General features: G+C 45.9%; 1 long non-coding RNA gene across 1 annotated transcript in view; it reads right to left on the reverse strand.

Moving 5' to 3' along the window:
- Positions 1–289: 289 nt before the first annotated feature.
- Positions 290–18,132, reverse strand: part of LOC147605993 (uncharacterized) — a 29,614-nt gene continuing 11,771 nt past the window's right edge. Inside the window, exon 2 of the long non-coding RNA XR_015265079.1 lies at positions 290–838. This is a non-coding gene — a long non-coding RNA (uncharacterized LOC147605993). The remainder of the gene's footprint in view (positions 839–18,132) is intronic.

Below are 18,132 nucleotides of genomic sequence, written 5' to 3' on the forward strand. Positions count from 1 at the left end.
ACCAAGTTGTCCAAGACAACTCCAAAAATAGTCTCTAAAAAGCTATGACAATATCCTCTTCACCAAAACAAGTGCAGCAGAGCCCAAATGCCTTCAAAATTTGTAAGAAGCTTAAGGACTATGTTTTCAACACCCTCACAGAAGCACTTGACCTAACTCCAAAGAATGGGTAAATATTTAGTGTATTATACCTATTTTGAATTAGTCAACTGGTTGTATGTTTCAAAATGCAGTAACTCAAGCTTCCCTTACCTAAGGACATAGTCTCATAAAAACAAAACAACTCAAATCAACCTAATATTTGGAATTGAAAGTAAATAATTGCACTCTATTATTCTTGTCCATGCATATAAGAATTAGTACAAAAAGGTCTTTCAACTCTTCAGATGCATCGAGAGAGAAAACAACCCTTTTGGTTTGACTAAGCCTTACCCTGTTTTCTCCAGCCTCTCCGATAGGAACTACAGGAATGGAGAGTTGAAAGGGGCAGCTTTTGGGGCTGGCAAAGAAATGCAGCAACATCACTCACCAACAGGAAGTATTGATTGTAAAATTAGATCAAGCAAGGCATGCCAGTCTAAGACTCTGCTCAACTTTGCCACATTCTTTGCTTGGTTGCAAAGCTATTGCAGAACAAATCACTGTAGAACTTGGTGAATGGACTGCTTGCATGGTAGGACAACAGGGTGGAGTGTACATTAAACCTTTTCTTCATTCTCGTTAGCTGAAAAGAAACTCTGCATTTTGATGTACAAGGATAGTGCCAGCGGAAGCTTGTCTTCCTTCATTATGATTTTCCAAGGAAAGAACTTGAAATTTTCTAGATTGTTGCAAGTTGCTGCATGGATAAAAATCATGGAAGTGGTTAAGTCAAAACATAAGTTTTCAAATTAATTCTCTAAATTACATATCATGGTACCAAACAGACACTGCCACATTTATATGAAGGGACTGTATTGCTGAGGGGCAGGTATAAAAACTTCCCAAAAGGCCCTCTCAAAACCCCCCTTTCTTTTTTTTCCTTTGAAGTCAGTATCCTTGCAAGAGGCCTGCACAAAGATGACTTTATACCATCATCAACCCATTTTTAAGAGGAGTATAAAACTTATATTTTGCTGACTTCTACAAAGATCTAGCAAAAAGAGGCACACCCCAACTCCCCCCGTGCTTTGGACATGACCAAAACGGCATCTTCTTCTTAAGCTATTACCTGTAGTGAAACTACATACTTAATACTATACTGACTACTAGCTTAGTCAAAAGTGCAATTCTCTGCATGCAAAAAATGATAATGCCAAAACGTTCCCAATTCTTGTCTGCCAGGATATCCTTGCACCACTCTCCATAGATCCGTCTCTTTCTTAAATAAGGTGGCATACCTTGGCTATGCAAGCTTAAGAAACACAATAGTAGGATGCAATGTACAATATAATTGAGACAGTCCACAAATCTCTTAGTTCGAGCATTCAGGGAATAGTTTAGTATCATCGCGGAGAAGGTACCGCACCAAAAAGAACCCCACACATTCAGGGGTAGTGAAAATACGACAGCTTCACTCTAAGCCCTTGGGTGAAAGACGCTAGCCAAGTCATCTATGACTTCCCTGAGCCTAATCGGCATTAACTCTGTGCAAGATGCCCAAGTCCCCTCTGCCAAATGCCTTCCGAGTTTGGAAGATGTTCACAAGCTTTCTTACTGTCCAACATTGCTCTTTGCAAGATTCTTGTATGCCGTGTTAGTCACTGCCAGAAGGGTAGTTTAAACCAAGTTGCAAATGCCTTGTAGGGTTGGGGTGTTGAAATCTTTTGAAGTTTCACTAAGATTTGTGCTGGCTTGCATGATTCCCTAAGAGGGCTATGTCAGACCGATGGGCATTCCAGTTGGCATTTGCAAAAGGTCAACGCGGGGAGCTTCGTAGTTTTAGACCAAGACTCAAGGGTCATATCACCTGTCAAGTTGGCTAGTAGTCGGTACTTTATTTGGAACAGATTGTTGTTGTGGGATGATAGAGTTTGTGTACCGGATAGCGTTGATATTAGGGGAGAGCTCTTATTTAAATGTCATGACGCTCCTATAGCACGACATCTAGGAGTACATCAGACTTATGATTAGAAGGAATGAATGGTTTATTGGCCTAGATGGAGGAGGATGTCCAGGACTATGTGGTCAAATGTCATCAGTGCCATGTAAATGCCTCCGCACTCGAGGGTTGTTACATCCTCTAGAGATTCCTTTGAGCAAATGGGAAAGTTACTTCCATGGATTTTATCGTTGGATTGCAACGGACTAGTAGAGGACATGATGCTATCTCGGTAGTGGTAGACAGGATGACAAAGATGGCAAGATTCTTATCCACAAGGGTGACAGTGGAAGCAATTGAATTAACACAACATTTTGTCGAGCAGCTTTTCAGATTGTATGGTCTGCCCTGTAACATAGTGAGTGACATCAGTCCGGGACAAGTTTTCTGGACACATCAGGTAGCTACTTTTCCAAAAACTGGAGACTACGATGAGTATGAGTTCCTCTGATCATCCTCGGTCTGAAAGGCAAACTAGAAACCTGAGTATGAGTTCCTCTGATGATCCTCACCCTGAAAGGCAAACAGAGAGAGTGAATCAGGTTTTGGAGGATATGCTTCATGCATACGGCTCCAGATGACTATATCTCATTGAGAGAGGTACATCCCTATGGTCGAATTTGCCTATAATAGTGCTATTGGTTACAGTCCATTTATGCTGATGTACATATATCACCTAGATCGCCGAAAAACATAGGACTCGAGGGTATTTAGATTGATGGGACTAGGGATTCCTTAGCGGATATGCAAGAAATGCTAGTCAATGCTCGGGGTTGCTATCACAAGTGCTTAGGAAAGCGCACAATTTTAACCTAATAGGTAGCGTATCACCAAGGGAGTTACTAAAGGAATGCTAGTATATTTGAGAGTACCCAAGAGTTTTAGAAACAAGGAGGGTGTTGAGAAAATTGGTGCCAAAGTGTAGTACTAGGAGATTTCCACGAAATGGATAGGCTGGAGGTCCTCCATCACCTTAAGGTTTTGGGGTCTAGATGGCTAGACCAATTTGTGGGAACCTCCAATTAGCGTGCATTGGTGTGAACACAACTAGGATGGGTGACCTCTCACATAATTTCCAACAGGGCATTGAGGTACGGGACTTGGGACCCCAAATTGAAGCAAAAGCCACTTTTGTGGGCAAAGAGGTGCAAGTTACACCTATCATAGGCAAGCTACGTGTGCACATTCAAGGCTATTTGGATCATGAGAACTTTTTGCTTTTCCCTCTCAATGGTTGTGGTGTATTGCTAGGCAAGTCTTGGCATTATCGTCTTGATTCCCACAAGGATTATAAGACAAATAGAATCACTTTTATGCATAAGGACTTGCAGGCATGTTATTGATGCCGGCAAGAGGGAGACTCTATTCCCATTGTATCTCTCATACACATTAATAAAGAAATGAAAAAGGTTCTTTTCCCGTACTTGGTTTTTGTTCATGATAATGTGGAACATAGTGATATGCATGTAGATACTCTTACTCAAGAGAGTCTGAATTTTCTTGCTAAATTTAATGATCGTTTTGCCAATGCATTGCCGAGGCAGCTATACCTGCTCCAAGTCCCTATTAGTGAACATTGTTTCAGCCATTGATAAAGGGTGTGAGTAGAAAGAGAGATCAAGTCATGCTGACTTGGCACAGACATGGATGGATGTGTGTGTGTGTGTGTGTGTGTGTGTGTGTGTGTGTGTGTGTGTGTGAGAGAGAGAGAGAGAGAGAGAGAGAGAGAGAGAGAGAAATGAAATGAAATGATATATTAACGTCTTCAAAAGGCCAAAATGACCTATGAGACCAAAAAGGTTACAACAATTGGATCTGATACAATGTCTGTGTAAGAAAAACTAAAAACAACTAAACAACTAACTGAAACTGAAACAACTATGAGGAAAAGTACGGTACTAGGAGCTCTTAATGGATAACATCTCGGAGGAAAACTCCACCAACAAAGGTAAGCATCATACACATCACTATCCAAAGATGTCTCTCATCGGTCGATGGCGGATATCCTCAATGTCCTCCATGGTGAGTACTCTGACTGGACGTCTCCCATGCCGTGCCAGTATGGTCCTGATCCTCTGTTGTAGTCTCCGCCGGTGTCGAGATGGGCCTCTCATCTTGGGGCGCCTAGACCGCCCCAGCTCTATAGCCCGATCAATCAGTGTACCTCTAGTGCGGCTATACTCTGGGGCTAGCTGCAATGCTTGCTGGCCTGACTGCTCAATCTCTGGTCGAAAGAAGTCTGTAATCTGCCTCTGTAGGTGTCTCTCCCTCTCTGATCCCCTCCCTCTCAAGAGACCCTCTCTATGTCTACGAAGCTCCAGCAAGTATAATCCAAGGCATCTCTGATCCTGGTATCTCATGACTCTAGAAAGTGGTCCGAAACCCTCTCTAAACAGGCAATGAAAACGGCCTCGTATCTCATAATATACTGGACAGTGACATATGTAATGTAACTCTGTCTCTAGCTCCATCTGGCACAGCTGACAAATCCTGGCCTTAGCTGGTACTCCTCTAAATCTGCCAGTCTCAATCTCTAGCTGGTGTGAGGATGTGCGCATCTGACCAATAGCACACCGTACCCCATGAGAAAGATGAGTATCGATGTAGCTGGGTCTAATCAGAGAAAGAGAGAGAGAGAAAGAAATTAAGCGTCTACTAAAGACCCAATGGGCCTATGAGACCAAAGTGATAAAATAATGTCCATGGCATATCTCATCATGGAATGGAAAATGAGACAGAAAGGAAACATAAACATAGCTATCTCACTGGGGTGATACAAAACTATCCATGGAAACTCATCATGGAATACTAAGAACATAGAAACATGAGAGCAACATCAGAGCTCCGAGTAGATGGTATACCACTCTCCAAAATATCAAGCATGGGGCTAATGAGTATGGCTGAAAGGTCTCCCTCAGCTATGTCACGTGGAAAGGTAGCTCGATGGCGGTGGAGCATGTCTTGGATCTGGAGCTAATGAGGTGATCGTGGCCGACGAGGGGACCGGGGGCGTCGGACATGCTAGAGTGCGGAGGCTCGGTCCGAGGTAACTCCTCTCGGGCAAGGTAGGTCTGGAGCAGCTCAAGGAGGTTCCACAAGATCCAATATATCGGTGTCCTCCACCTCCTGGGTTCGGAAGAAACTGGTGATGGTTGCTTGGCGAGGGAGGGGGCGGGGTGGTTGGGGACGAAGCTCTCTCAAGAAGGTGTCCCTGTGTCTACGGAGCTCAAGCAACTTGGTTCTCGGTATATGGGCTCCGCATGGACCGCCTACCCCCCCTTCAGTACAGTTTGGACTCCCCTTTTCTCCAGCTGTCTCACGAGGACACCAACCGGGTTATCCAGGTAGATCTTCTCAATCTCTACACTCATTCCACATGGATCACACCTCCGGAGCTCCCCACAAAGATGCACTTCTACAGAGATCACTTCCTCACACTCACTGAGGATGGATTCATCCAGCAGCCGGGCTACTTGAGTGTTCACATGTTCCATGCCATGCAGATTGTGATTGGCCAGATACAGGCTTCATCCCACCGCCTCAGAGTAGAGACAGGTAGAGCTTAGCGCATCTTCAGAGCCGGGAAGCTCATACAGAGACCCAGAGAGGAGAGGATCTAAAGATTATGCCCCACAGAGGTTGAGACAGAGGAGCATTACATATGCCGCTGCCCAGTATACTATGAGATCCACGTGAGGTTTCACTGTCTATTTCGTGAGGGATTTGGTCCACTCTCCAAGATCATTGACTTCCAGGACAAGCGTTGCCAAGGCCTCTTCCAGAAACTAGTGCATACCATACGTCTACAAAAGGCCAAAATGATCTATGAGACCAAAAGATTACATCATGTCCATGGAATACATCATCATGGGTACTAAAAATAAAAGAAAGAAACAAGGGCTGAAATGTCAAAGCTGATCCCAATACAAAGAGCGTCAAGTTCTCACATTACCCTAAAATATCCTGCATAGGACGCTATGTAACTATTTGGTCCTCCATGCTCTTTTCACATGATGGAACTCATGCCCGGACACTTGGATAGGTTCATGGACACATGAGGGATCTTTAGGTTGGCACAGGAAAAAGCACCATCATTGGTCAAAAAGCAAGAAAAAGAAAAAAAGTCAAACTATGTTGACCAAAAGCTGAGGGCACCATTGGAAAAAGGACATCGAACTCGATCAAAAAGCTAAAAGCCAATTTTTCAAAAAGCAACTCCAGGGCCAAAAAGGCCCTGAATATCGTAAAAGCACAAATCAAGAACTTTGACTATCATTAATATTTAATAAAAAAGAGCAAAGAGGCAAAGCAAAAGCAAGAAAATAAAACAAAAGCAAGAGGCAAAGCAAAAGCAAGGCAAGGCAAAAGTGTGGACACCCATCAAGTATACAAGAATCTCGTATCCTCTCGGGGAAGCATAGGAAGAATCCTTGGAGATTTTTGAGGAGAACTTGTGGAGACTCATCATCGTCCTTATCTCCAGCCTCGCCAACCTCCACCGGTGTTCCGCCCAGTTGCGCCGCCCTGCGCCCCTGCCCTATGAGCTCTGCCGCCGCCGTTCGCCGGTTGCGCCACCTGTGTAAACTGCCTACTACCTCCAACGCTGCCGGTGCCGGTGCCGGTGCCGGTGCCAACCATCAGCGCCACCACCACCTAAGAGTGCCACTGCCTCCCAACTTCTCTATACCCCTAAGGAGGAGGGGTTGCCTTGTGGAGACACATACTCACCACCTTGGTGTGAGCCTCTTGGGATTGCCTATCCGGATTGAGTGTAGAGAGCCTTGCGGATATTTCAGAGCATCAAGTTGATTCAAGCATTGGATTTCGGTACTAGCCTGGAGTAAGACTCTTGTGGGTCATCCTCATGGTGAGCTTGGCATCAGTTATCTTGTGCCTCAATATCGATTTCAGCCCAACCTCGACATCGGCACTCTTGTTTGATAATGTATTCGTTTGTTGTATTGGTCCTGGCTTGGAAAAGCCCGTGGATTGTTCTTGAAATAAATTCCTAAAAAGGGGACGAAACTTGTTCCCGATTAGCGTGGTGAACTGTGTGAAACCCCTATATCCATCTTTCTCTCTGTATCTTTATCTCTTGTACACATGGTTGAATCTATCACGCCACGCTCCATTGGGCTTACGCGCTGCATCATGGTACCCAATGTCGTTAAGCAAAGCCGGCGAGAGAAAGTCCTATGGTAGTGGGAAATGATGGCTCTGATCCTCCTATGGTGACTCTAGTGTCACTCCTCTCGGTGGCTCTTGCATCAACCTCGAGGTCGAAGGTAGTGGGTGGATCTTCTCTCGGAGAGAGAGAGAGAGAGAGAGAGAGAGAGAGATTAAGCGTCTACTAAAGACCCAATGGGCCTATGAGACCAAAGTGATACAATAATGTCCATGGCATATCTCATCATCGAATGGAAAATAAAACAGAAACAAAACATAAACATAGCTATCTCACTCGGGTGATATAAAACTGTCCATGGTAACTCATCATGGAATACTAAGAACATAGAAACATGAAAGCAACATCAGCTCCCAGTAGATGGTATACCACTCTCAGAAAAATCAAGCATGGGGCTAATGAGTATGGCCGCCTCAGCTATGTCATGTGGAAAGGTAGTTCGATGGCAGTAGAGTATATCCTGGATCTAGAGCTGATGAGGGGATCATGGCCGACGGAGCTAGGGGTGTTGAGCACGCTGGAGTGTGGAGGCCCAGTCCGAGGTAACTCCTCTCGGGCGAGGTAGGTTTGGAGCAACTCGAGGAGGGTCCACAAGATCCACTATATCGATGTTCTCCACCTCCTGGGTCCGGAAGAAACTGGTGTTGGTTCGTTGGCGAGGGACGGGGCAAGGTGGCTGGGGCTGAAGCTCTCTCAAGAAAGTGTCCCTATGTTTGCGGAGCTCAAGCAAGAAGAGGCCTAGGCAACACTGATCTTGAAAGTCAATGATTCTCGAGAGTGGACCAAACCCCTTATGAAAAAGACAGTGAAACCTCCCGCAGATCTCATAGTATACTGGGCAGCGGCATATGTAATGCTCCCCCGTCTCAACCTTTTTGTGGCACAATCGACAGATTCTCTCTTCTCTAGGTCTCCGTATGAAATTCTCTGGGCTGTGAAGATGCGCTTAGCTCTACCTATCTCCGGTAGGATGAAACCCGTATTTGGCCAATCGCAATCCGCATGGCATGGGATATGTAAACACTCAAGTAGCCTGGCTGCTGGATGAATCCATGCTCAATGAGCGTGGGGGAAGTGATCTCTGTAGAAGTGCATCTTCGTTGGGAACTCCACAGGTGTGGTCCATGTGCAATGGGTGTAGAGGTTGAGAAGATCTAAACGGATAACCTGGTTGGTATCCTCGTGAGAGAGCCGGAGAAAAGGGGAGTCCAAATTGTACTAAAGGGGGGGTAGGTCGTCCATGCGGAGCCCATATACTGAGAACCAAGTGGAAACTAATGCATACCATACTCCAGAGTGGCCCTCAAATGCTAGCTATCTCGAGGACTCCACGGCAAGCCTAGGGTACCTGTGGGGGTCCATGTGACTGATACGATAGAGGTATGTGTCTGTCTGGAAGAGTGCATCCACTACCATCAGGGCTGCAACAAACTCTGCCTGGATAATCTGGTGTGGGACTGATGGTTTGTTGTGGATCATACGAGAGGACATCATGACCTGGGGCCTCTCAACACGCTGCCAATCCTCATCGGATAAATCTGGTCCTCCAGAAGGCTGCTCCATACATCCGGCTAGTGTGACAAGGGTGTCAAAAAGTCAACCCTTTGTCCTGGGCTCTTGCAAATGTACCTGGAAGCACTGTCGCTCAAGTAAGCTCAAGGCTACATATCCCCATGTCACTCTGGCATGTGCTACCGGAAGCATGGTGAAGCGTGGACCACTGAAAGTGACACCAAGGTAGACATAGGATGAGACAATCTCCACAGGATCCCCTCTATATGTGAAGCTCAATCTAGATGTGAAGGGGCGAGAAGTATTGAAGACCATTACCTTGGTTTTACCAAGGCTAACGGAGAGGTCCCGTTGAGTGCAGAAGTCCTGTAAGGCATCCAACTGTCTTTGAAGTCCCTCGGCTGAGTCAGAGATGAGGACGATGTCATTTGCATAAAGTAGTATGGGGATCAATATGCCTCCCAGTGTGGGACCAGCCCTGCCTAATCCGTCAATGAAGCTAGAGATCTCATCAATGTAGAGGCCGAAAAGAGTGGGTGATAGAGGGCAGCCCTGTTTCACCCCAATAGTGTTGGAAATCTCCTATAATGTACCACCTGGGGCTCTCACTCATCCGGTGACGGACTCATAGAGGGCGATGATGCTCCAAACCATGTCACATGGGAATCCTATCTCCTATAGACGGTGTAGGACGCGGGCTTGGGGTAAAATCAAAAGCTTTGCAGGGAAATCCAAAAAGCAGCAGTAAATCCTCTCATGTTGTGCTCTACCCTCCTCGATGATGGCACGGAGGGTGAAGATGTGGTCAAGGGTAGAGTAGCTCCTCCGAAAGCCAACCTATCCTGAGGCTCTGCATCCCTGGCTCTCTGCAAATGAATTGAGCTCTATCTCTAGCATTGATCCATAGAGTTTGGCCAATGTGTGGCTAATCATGATCGTCCTGTAATTATTAGGATCGAGGGGATCTCCAGCTTTGAGGATGGGGGTGATGGTGTTGGTGGACCAAGAGGGTGGAGATCCTTCACAAAGGGCTCTATTGAACATGTAGGCTAGTAGGGGCTGTTACAATATTGAAGAGCATGTGCAAGTTGGCTATGGTGGATCATAGACTAGAGCTAAGTTAAAACACATGATTGGTAAGAAATAGTATAAGAGTTGTGTACACACAAGGAAGACAACAATATTGGGCAAAATGGATTGATTGATTACTTCATAGGCAAGTGCCCTTTTATAGATTTCATACAACTCAATACCACCTAGTGGTTTCATCAAAACAAGTGGTTTAACACAAAACTAAGTGCTAGAGAAGCTTCACCCACAAGCTAAGTGATTTGGTCCCTCACATGTACATGGTCCATTTGGCCCCATCCTTCTAGGGATGTGTTTGGTGCATATTTCAACACCCCCCTTCAAACAAGTGATCATTACAATGGTACTGATGACCTTTGATGACTCACCACAACTTATGATTACCTAACATCCATGCTAGATGATTTTTCTCTTACTATGATTGCTTACCATGACCATACAAGTTTAGGATGACAATTTAAACTTGAGGCTAGTTAGGAGTAGTTGGGCTAAAGGTTTAATGGCTGATTTACAAAGATTTACAACACTTATGTAAAGTTGGGCGGTAAGAGTTTGGGACCGGGCCCAAGACATGATCTAGAAGAGATGGTCACTTTGCATTGTGAGAGCCTCATGATGCCACTTGTTGTTTTCCTTTGGTTCTCCATGCTCTTCTTCTTGATCTCCATACTCTTCATGCATAATGTAGGCCATTTGAGCCTTCTTTCGAAAGAAACAATCTTTCTCAATGTGTCCACGTTTGTGACAAAAATCACAAATGATTGAAGAGTTGTACTTAGCCTTCCCTTTGTAGCCTTTGTTTGATGTGTAGAGAGCCACTTCATTCACTTCATTTGATGAAGTGTTGGACAAGGTGTCCTCTTTTGCTTTGACTTTCAGCTTTTTCTCTTCCTCCAAAAGAGAAGCTTCGACATCAATAAGCTTAGGCATGTTGGTCAAAGTTGTCACAATGTTGTCAAAATCGAGAGGCAATGACTTGAGATGCCTGCCAGCTGGGTCATAAGACTTTGAATATAGTTAAGATGAGATGCAAGAGAAGTTATAGACTTCATATCAAGTTTAAAAAACTCAATGAGAAAACCAAACTTAGAGCTCCTAGATTGAGCCCCAAATAGGGTATCTAATTGATCCCGTGAAGCCTTGGAAGATTCACACTCATCCACACGGTGAATGTATGTGTCATCCAACTTTATAGTTATGATGGCTCTTGCTTTTTCATCTTTGGTCTCCCATGCCACAATAGTAGCTTGCTCCCTTGGCTTCTTCTCCTTTCCACTTGTGATGCTCCATACGCCTTTCTTCATGAGGATGAGCTTGATGCAGGTTTGCCAAGTGTGGAAGTTTTGCCCCTTGAAGTGGAAGGTAGTATCATGTGAGGCCATTAGGATTGAGAGAGGTGAGAAACACACTTGAGAGCAAGTATTGAAGAGGGTTTGGCTAAAACTAGTCACCTTGAAGATTGAAGCTCTTAGTGAATGAGAGATTTGAACTAGAAGCTTGTGAAAGGCTTGGAGTTGATTTCAAGAAACTTGTTGGGGCTTACAAGAGAGGCCAAGACCAACATTGAGATAAAATAACTGATAAGGCTAGAGAGAACACTTGATTAGCCAAACACAAGTAGTATTAGTGATTATTAATCACTAATTAGTATGAGAGAAGCTTTTGGCTATGGCTGCTAGAAGACACAGCTCTAATGAAGAGCTTCGTTCTCCTTACTGAGAATACTATTGGCCAAGCCCTTTTAGGGCAAGCAAGGTCACCTATAGGCGCACTCACGACTAGGAGGAATTAGGCAGATTGAACTGGTCGAGCTATATGAGCTGTAGGACCACGACTGCATACAAAACAGAGACGATTTGGGGAAAAAAATAATGCCGCAGCAGCGACAAATAGCTAATCAGCGCAATTGGTTGTGCGAGCCAAATTGCCTTGAGGTGTAGAAGATGCTCACGAAGTTTCGTGGGCACTGAGTGAGTGAGCTAGGAGCATTGAATCCTCCACCAATTGTGGGTATGGCTGGCAGCTTTGGAATCTAGTGAAAGACACTAAAAATAGTTGAAAATGGTTGAAGATGTGATAGCCACACAAAAAAAACGTCCAAGGATAATGACAAGGCCCTTGATACCATGTTACAATATTGAATAGCATGTGCAAGTTGGCTATGGTGGATCATAGACTAGAGCTAAGTTAAAACACATGATTGGTAAGAAATAGTATGGTATCATCAACATGCGAGATGTGCTCGCCAGTGAGCCCCTCATGATCTTGGGCTCGCCCATTACGTAGTCTACGAATGGCCTTGAGGACCATGCCCTTTGTGAAGAAACGGGAGGTGGTGGGACGGGGATCTAGTGGTAGAGGTAGGGGTGGCTGATGGGAGATATGATAGAGTGAGCGTGCATAGGAGTGCCATGTGTCCAGGCAGGTGACAGGTGTGGAGGGGCAATGTTCTCGGAGTTTCCTCCAGGCCTCGTTGCAGTTCCGCCCTAAGAAAAGTCAGTACAACTCAACCTCTTTCTAAGAATAGAACTCATGTTTCTTGCGTTGGGTGAGCCCTTGAGAAATCCGTTGCGCTTGGCGCTTCGTGATTTGCCCAATATGTGCCTCATGCTTAAGACGGGAGCGTGTGTCCTGGCATTCATTATCATACTAACAGTTCTAGGGCATGAAACCACAAGGAAGTTTGGCGGTAAACCGCTGCGTGCAAATGAAAGAAGTGGTGCCGGATGTGTGGAGTATGGTGGTGAGCTGTGATGTGAGGGTGGATAGGGGGACAATAGGTTCCACATCCTGGAGTTGGTGGTAGATGTGGTTGGAGTAAACAAGGTCAAGCTCGTGATCAAAAAGGACATGGGTGTAATGTGAGATGGGCGGTGGTAGCAGAGGGATAGGTGGTGTGCCGGTAAGAGTGAAAGAGAGGTAGGCATGGTCAGCTTCAAAGGGGGGCGGCGGGATGGAGAAGTCGGGGAGAAGGTGTGCCAAGCCACGTACTCCTCCTGATGTGCAGGTCTCTCCTCGAAAAGCTGACTCTCACTCATACCCGGCTATGTATGGTAAGCACCTCTCAAGTCTGTGATGAGTCTCTGTATAGAAAATGACATCCCTGCCTGTGAGAATCTCGCTCAAGCCTCCTGGATTCGACCACAGCATGCCATTGCAATTCCATTCTGCTAACCTCACGTGTTTGGTCTCATAGACCACGCGTCCCTATTTGGGATGACACTCAGTGATAATGACCCTACCATCTCTGTAGATAGCCCACTTGAGCCCCCTCTGGATGATTTCAATAGATTTATTATTGTTGGTTCTAGTCATGTTCGACCATAATGCTGCATTGTCCACCGTAACACACTTGATTTTATCATTCTCATAGAATTTCTCCCCCGAAAAGTAATCATCAAGTGGACTAAGCCATGCAAGTATTGTGCAAGCATCTTTCTTGCCATCAAAATTTTGAAAGGTAAAAGCTTTACAGCTAATCTTGCTTTCCTTCTTCTTTTCTTGTGCCTTAAAGTAGCCTGACTTGTTTTAAGGATGTGATCTTTCTCAGAGTCTGAATAACCAAATCTAGAAGATGAAAAATTATGTTTCCTATGTGAAATTTTCCTTTCTAGTTCTTCTCCATGACCACACCAACTGAGGCAGAAAGGGACTCTAGCGGTTATGGATTTGGGAGATCTAGCCCCTCACGCGCCTCCAGTGAAACCCGGGGGAGTGGACTTGGCGTGATCCTCCAATGGACCCCGGGGGAGTGGACTTGGCGTCATGGCCTACAAGGAGGAAGGTGGAAGGCTAGCCCTTCAGGTCTCTCACCTTCGCATCTCGACAGTATCAATCCCAGCCCCATCCACTAATCATTGGACTCCAGGTTCGTATCAGAGATGGGAGATCTATGGCAGCATTGCAACTTGGCACATCTTGCAAGCTAGATGCAAAAAGCCATCGAAGGTACCCACCCTCCACCTATGGAGTCCACCAAGAGCATTTGGCTTGATATCATTCATACCCTCCACGGCCAGTGGGGAAAGTTGCAGGGTGGCTCTGACCGCATGCGAAAGCGGCAGGAAGCCTTGTTGAGGCTCTGGCAGCCTAGCCCTTTGGTTATTCCCTCCCCTCCCCTCCCCCTGTATGAGATAGCCTTTTCCTCATAGTGCGGCCAGCTAGAGGAGAAGTGCATCTTTCTCCACCTCTTGATTCTCTGATCCCCACCGCGTACATGGTAGCGAGTTCGTATCTAGCCCCTCGTGGTTGTATTTAGCCCTTCGCAACTGGTTTTTGGTTAACTAATAGAAGGATCTTTTTCCCAGCAAAAAAAGAGAGTGTTGTTGCCGATGCAACGTCTCGCATAATGTATCAAATGAGTTTCAATGTAGTCGAGAAATATAATATGTGAAGCTCAAAAAACGGATCCATATATTCAATCCTTATGAAATAAGACTAGCCAAGTAGATGAGGAATCAACCCCGTCTAATTTATTAACGGCAAGATAGGCATTTTGGATTCAGATAATTTGAGGGTATTAGTGATACGAGAATGTCACAATAGTCCATGTGTTGGACACCTGGGAATTAAGAAAATTATTGAGCTCATTAAATGTTTCTACTGGTAGTAGCCACAGTTAAAGAAACATGTTAATCATTATGTGACACATTGTTTACAATGTCAGGTTACTAAATTTAAGCGTGTGAAGTCGCCCAGATTATTACATCCTTTGCTATTCCAGAGAGGAAATGGCAAAGTATTTCCATGGAATTTTTATTTTTTTCCAAAAAGGAGACTTCTATTAAGTATGAAAAAAATTTACAAAATGGAAATTTCACACCAAGCAAGGTGGAGATCTCAACCAATCAGGAGCCCTGTGCTGCCAATAGGGTCCCCAATGAGAGGATGTAAAAAAGATACCAATGTCCCACTCTCTCATAAACTGGTCGTGCTTCCTCTCCGCAGCCCTCGAAGATCCCTGGATTCTAGCCCAGGTACCCATAATGGTGTGAATAATATCACTCCAAATTCTGCAAAGACACTGAGAAACAAGAACAGGAGTACCCTCAATGGCCTCGGTGCATCTAGCCTTCTAGATATTCCAGGCTGAGATGCTAGCAATAATCTCCCAAGAGCTATCTAACCTCTGTGTCGGAGGGACAAAGTGTGAAAGTGGCAAATCCTGAAGACAACACTGCCGAGCAACTCCTTGCCTAACCATAATGCCCAAGCTCCTGTCAGTCCCCTCGAATCTCAGCTGAGGCCCAGACTGTGTCAACCAAATGATAGAACCAAAAGAAATGATAGCATCTCTCTTAATCGTACCAAAGAGGTGTCCAATCGCAGACTAAACCCTCTGTGCTTCCCTGCATTCCCATAAACAATGGTAAACTGACTCCGAAACTCTTGCACACCTAGGGCATGCTGGGCAAGCACCAGTAACAGACCTCCACTGATTGGTGGCCAGACCACCACGAAGAGAAACCCAGGTAAAGGAGGAAATCTGTGGCTTCCTATAAGAATGCCACGATCTCCGCCAAAATACCCTCTGAATGTCAGTCGAAATGCCATAAGATTCCCAATGGGGTCTAAGAGTAGGGACACTCTGAATGTTGCCCAAGATAAGATGTCTGGCATTCCGCACCGTAAAACTGAGAAAAGGCATGCTTTTCAAAGGGTTACAAGCATCCTTCCACTCCCACTCATTGGGATCCCAATGCAAATGTCTGATAGGGCAGCCACCATACAACCAAAGGCTAACACTCTCTGTGATCATCCCGCGGGGGGGGGAGAGAGAGAGAGAGAGAGAGAGAGAGGTCAACAAAGACGTGCTTCCTTAACCTGCCAACAACTCTGGCTGGACGAATCTAGGGGCCCTCAATAAGGTCCTGCACGTCACATCTCTCCAGCTGCCATCCATCCTGTACAGAAAAAAAGACCGGTACATCATCCTCCCTAGGCAAGGGGAGACCCATAACCTGAAGATGAACACCTGTCCCAGAAAAAACCCCAAACCAAGAATGATGACGGCCTTCCAAGAAAGATCCAGTAATCCAATGGTTGGGAATGGCTGTGTCAATCTGTGCAATCCTCCGGCTAGAGCCTCTCAAATGCTGTGTGAAATCCAATCCCTGTACCTCGGTGAGGCTCTAAAGCCTCTTCCAAGCCAGCACTATTGCGCATAAGGTCTCCCAGCCAACCCAAAGAATATGCATAGCTGCCCCAAGAGGCCTACCATGCACATCTAAGATCAAATCATTCCACAGAATCGGCGGTCGGTTAACTTCCTCCACTGAACACGGGGGGATGTGTACCAAAAAACTCCTCAGGCAGTCCCAAGCCCATAGGAGGGACCTAACCAGGGGGGATGAAGGGGAGCGGTGAACTGCATCCGAAAAAATAAAGCATGAGCTGAGAGTCCAGTCACCTCCGCGAACAGGGACACACTTCGTGATCAGCTGCATGACAAAGTCCTTCCACGCCTCAGTGCCTGGAAAAAAGCCCCTAACAACAAGCTTACAAAGCAAAGCCTTACATTGCACCTCAGGGTCAATGATATTCAATCCCCCTTCCTGCCTAGGCCTGATAATGGTTTCCCAAGCAACTCTAGCCCTGGTGTGTGCATTTCCATCAAGCCCTGACCAAAGAAAGTTCCGAATAAGGCGACGAAGCTGGCCAATGCAGCCCTTATGAAAAATCCAGCACAAAGAGATAAACCAAGCCGTGGCTAGCAAAACTTGGTTAACCACCAAAGCTCTAGAGGCCAAGTCGAGCTTCCTCCTACTCCAGTGATGAAGTTTGCTTTTAATGCTTAAGAGCACTTGAGCAAACTGTTGTGCAGGGGAGATGTCAACGCCCACCTGACAACCAAGGCAGAGCATCCTCTCTCAATCCAAGTAAAACCAACATCTGTACCCCAATCTACAAGAGGAGAATCACTGATCCAAAAACCAACTGACTATGCCAATTGATAGTAGCTCTTGCTGCCAAACAAAAGGCCTCCAAGGCTGTCCGGAAAGCACATAAACAAGCATGTGAAGCCTCAAGGAACAACGCCGTATCATCTGCTAACTCAGAGTCCAAAAACTCTTCCTCCGTGCATAAAGGCAACCTGAGACCCACAACACCAGGGGCAGCCCGAAGAAACCTGCTCATAGCCTCAGCTAGAATGAGGTACAGTAAAGGGGCAAGGAGACAGCCCTGCCTCACTGAACGGGAAATCTGAAAACGCTCACCGCGCCCCCCCCAAGGCTAAAACAGTGCTATGAGCCTCCCTGTATAGGCAGGACACCCCTCTGATCCAGTTTTGGGAAAACCCCATGTGTGCCATAGTGCCCTCCAAAAAATCCCAATCCACTCTGTCATAAGCTTTTTCAAAATCAAGCAAAAGAATGGCAAGAGGCTGCTGACTAGACTTTGCCCACTCGCCCGCTTCCCAAAAAGAAAAGATGTTATCAAATATACTCCTTCCTTGGAGGAACCCATTCTGGAAATCATGGATAGTCCTTTGGAGAATCTGCTGCAACCTTATACTCAAGGCTTTAGCTAAGATTTTATATGCAGATCCAAGGAGGGTGATGGGCCTCCATTGCTTGATGTCAGTCTTGTCCCCACCCTTGGGGATAAGGTGAATCAGCCCCTCCGTGAGGTATGGAGGCATCATACCCGACAACCACATTTCCTGAAGGGCAACAGTGATAGCATCTCCAATATGATCCCAAAAAAGAATAAAGAAGGGGGGAGACAGACCATCATCCCCTAGGCATGAACCATTGGCAAGAGCATGCAGTGCGTGAAGGAATTCATCCTTCGAGAAAGAAGCATCCAGGGAAGAACACATAGCATCTGTAATGAGCCTGGGCATGCACTCCCAAACTTTCTGCCATGCCACATCTCTCTAAGGAGAGGGCACCTCTGCAGTCAACAAAGACCGATAAAAATCTGAAGCAATACCCCTCACCTTATCAGGCTCAATGTGAACCTCACCTTGTGAATCCTGCAAGTACCTCACAGAATCCCTACTATGGGAAGGCCTGTGTGCTGAAAAAAACTCTTTGTTGCATCTGCCACCCATCTGAGTCCAAAAAGCCTCGTTCACATGAAAGGCGAACTCAGTCCTCCTGTCCATGGCCAACTGCAGCTCTGCTCTAACTGTGGTCAAGAGGTCTGTAATCCAAGACGCATGTGGATGCTTTTCATGTTCCCTCTGAAGAGCAGCAATCCTATGCCTAATAGCTCTCTCCTTGTCCAGAGCCTCCTACTTCTTGGACAAGGCACTGCTATG

The sequence above is a fragment of the Cibotium barometz genome, chromosome 58 (assembly GCF_041138505.1).
Source record: "Cibotium barometz isolate CiBa-2024 chromosome 58, ASM4113850v1, whole genome shotgun sequence".
NCBI classification, from domain to species: Eukaryota; Viridiplantae; Streptophyta; class Polypodiopsida; order Cyatheales; family Cibotiaceae; genus Cibotium; species Cibotium barometz.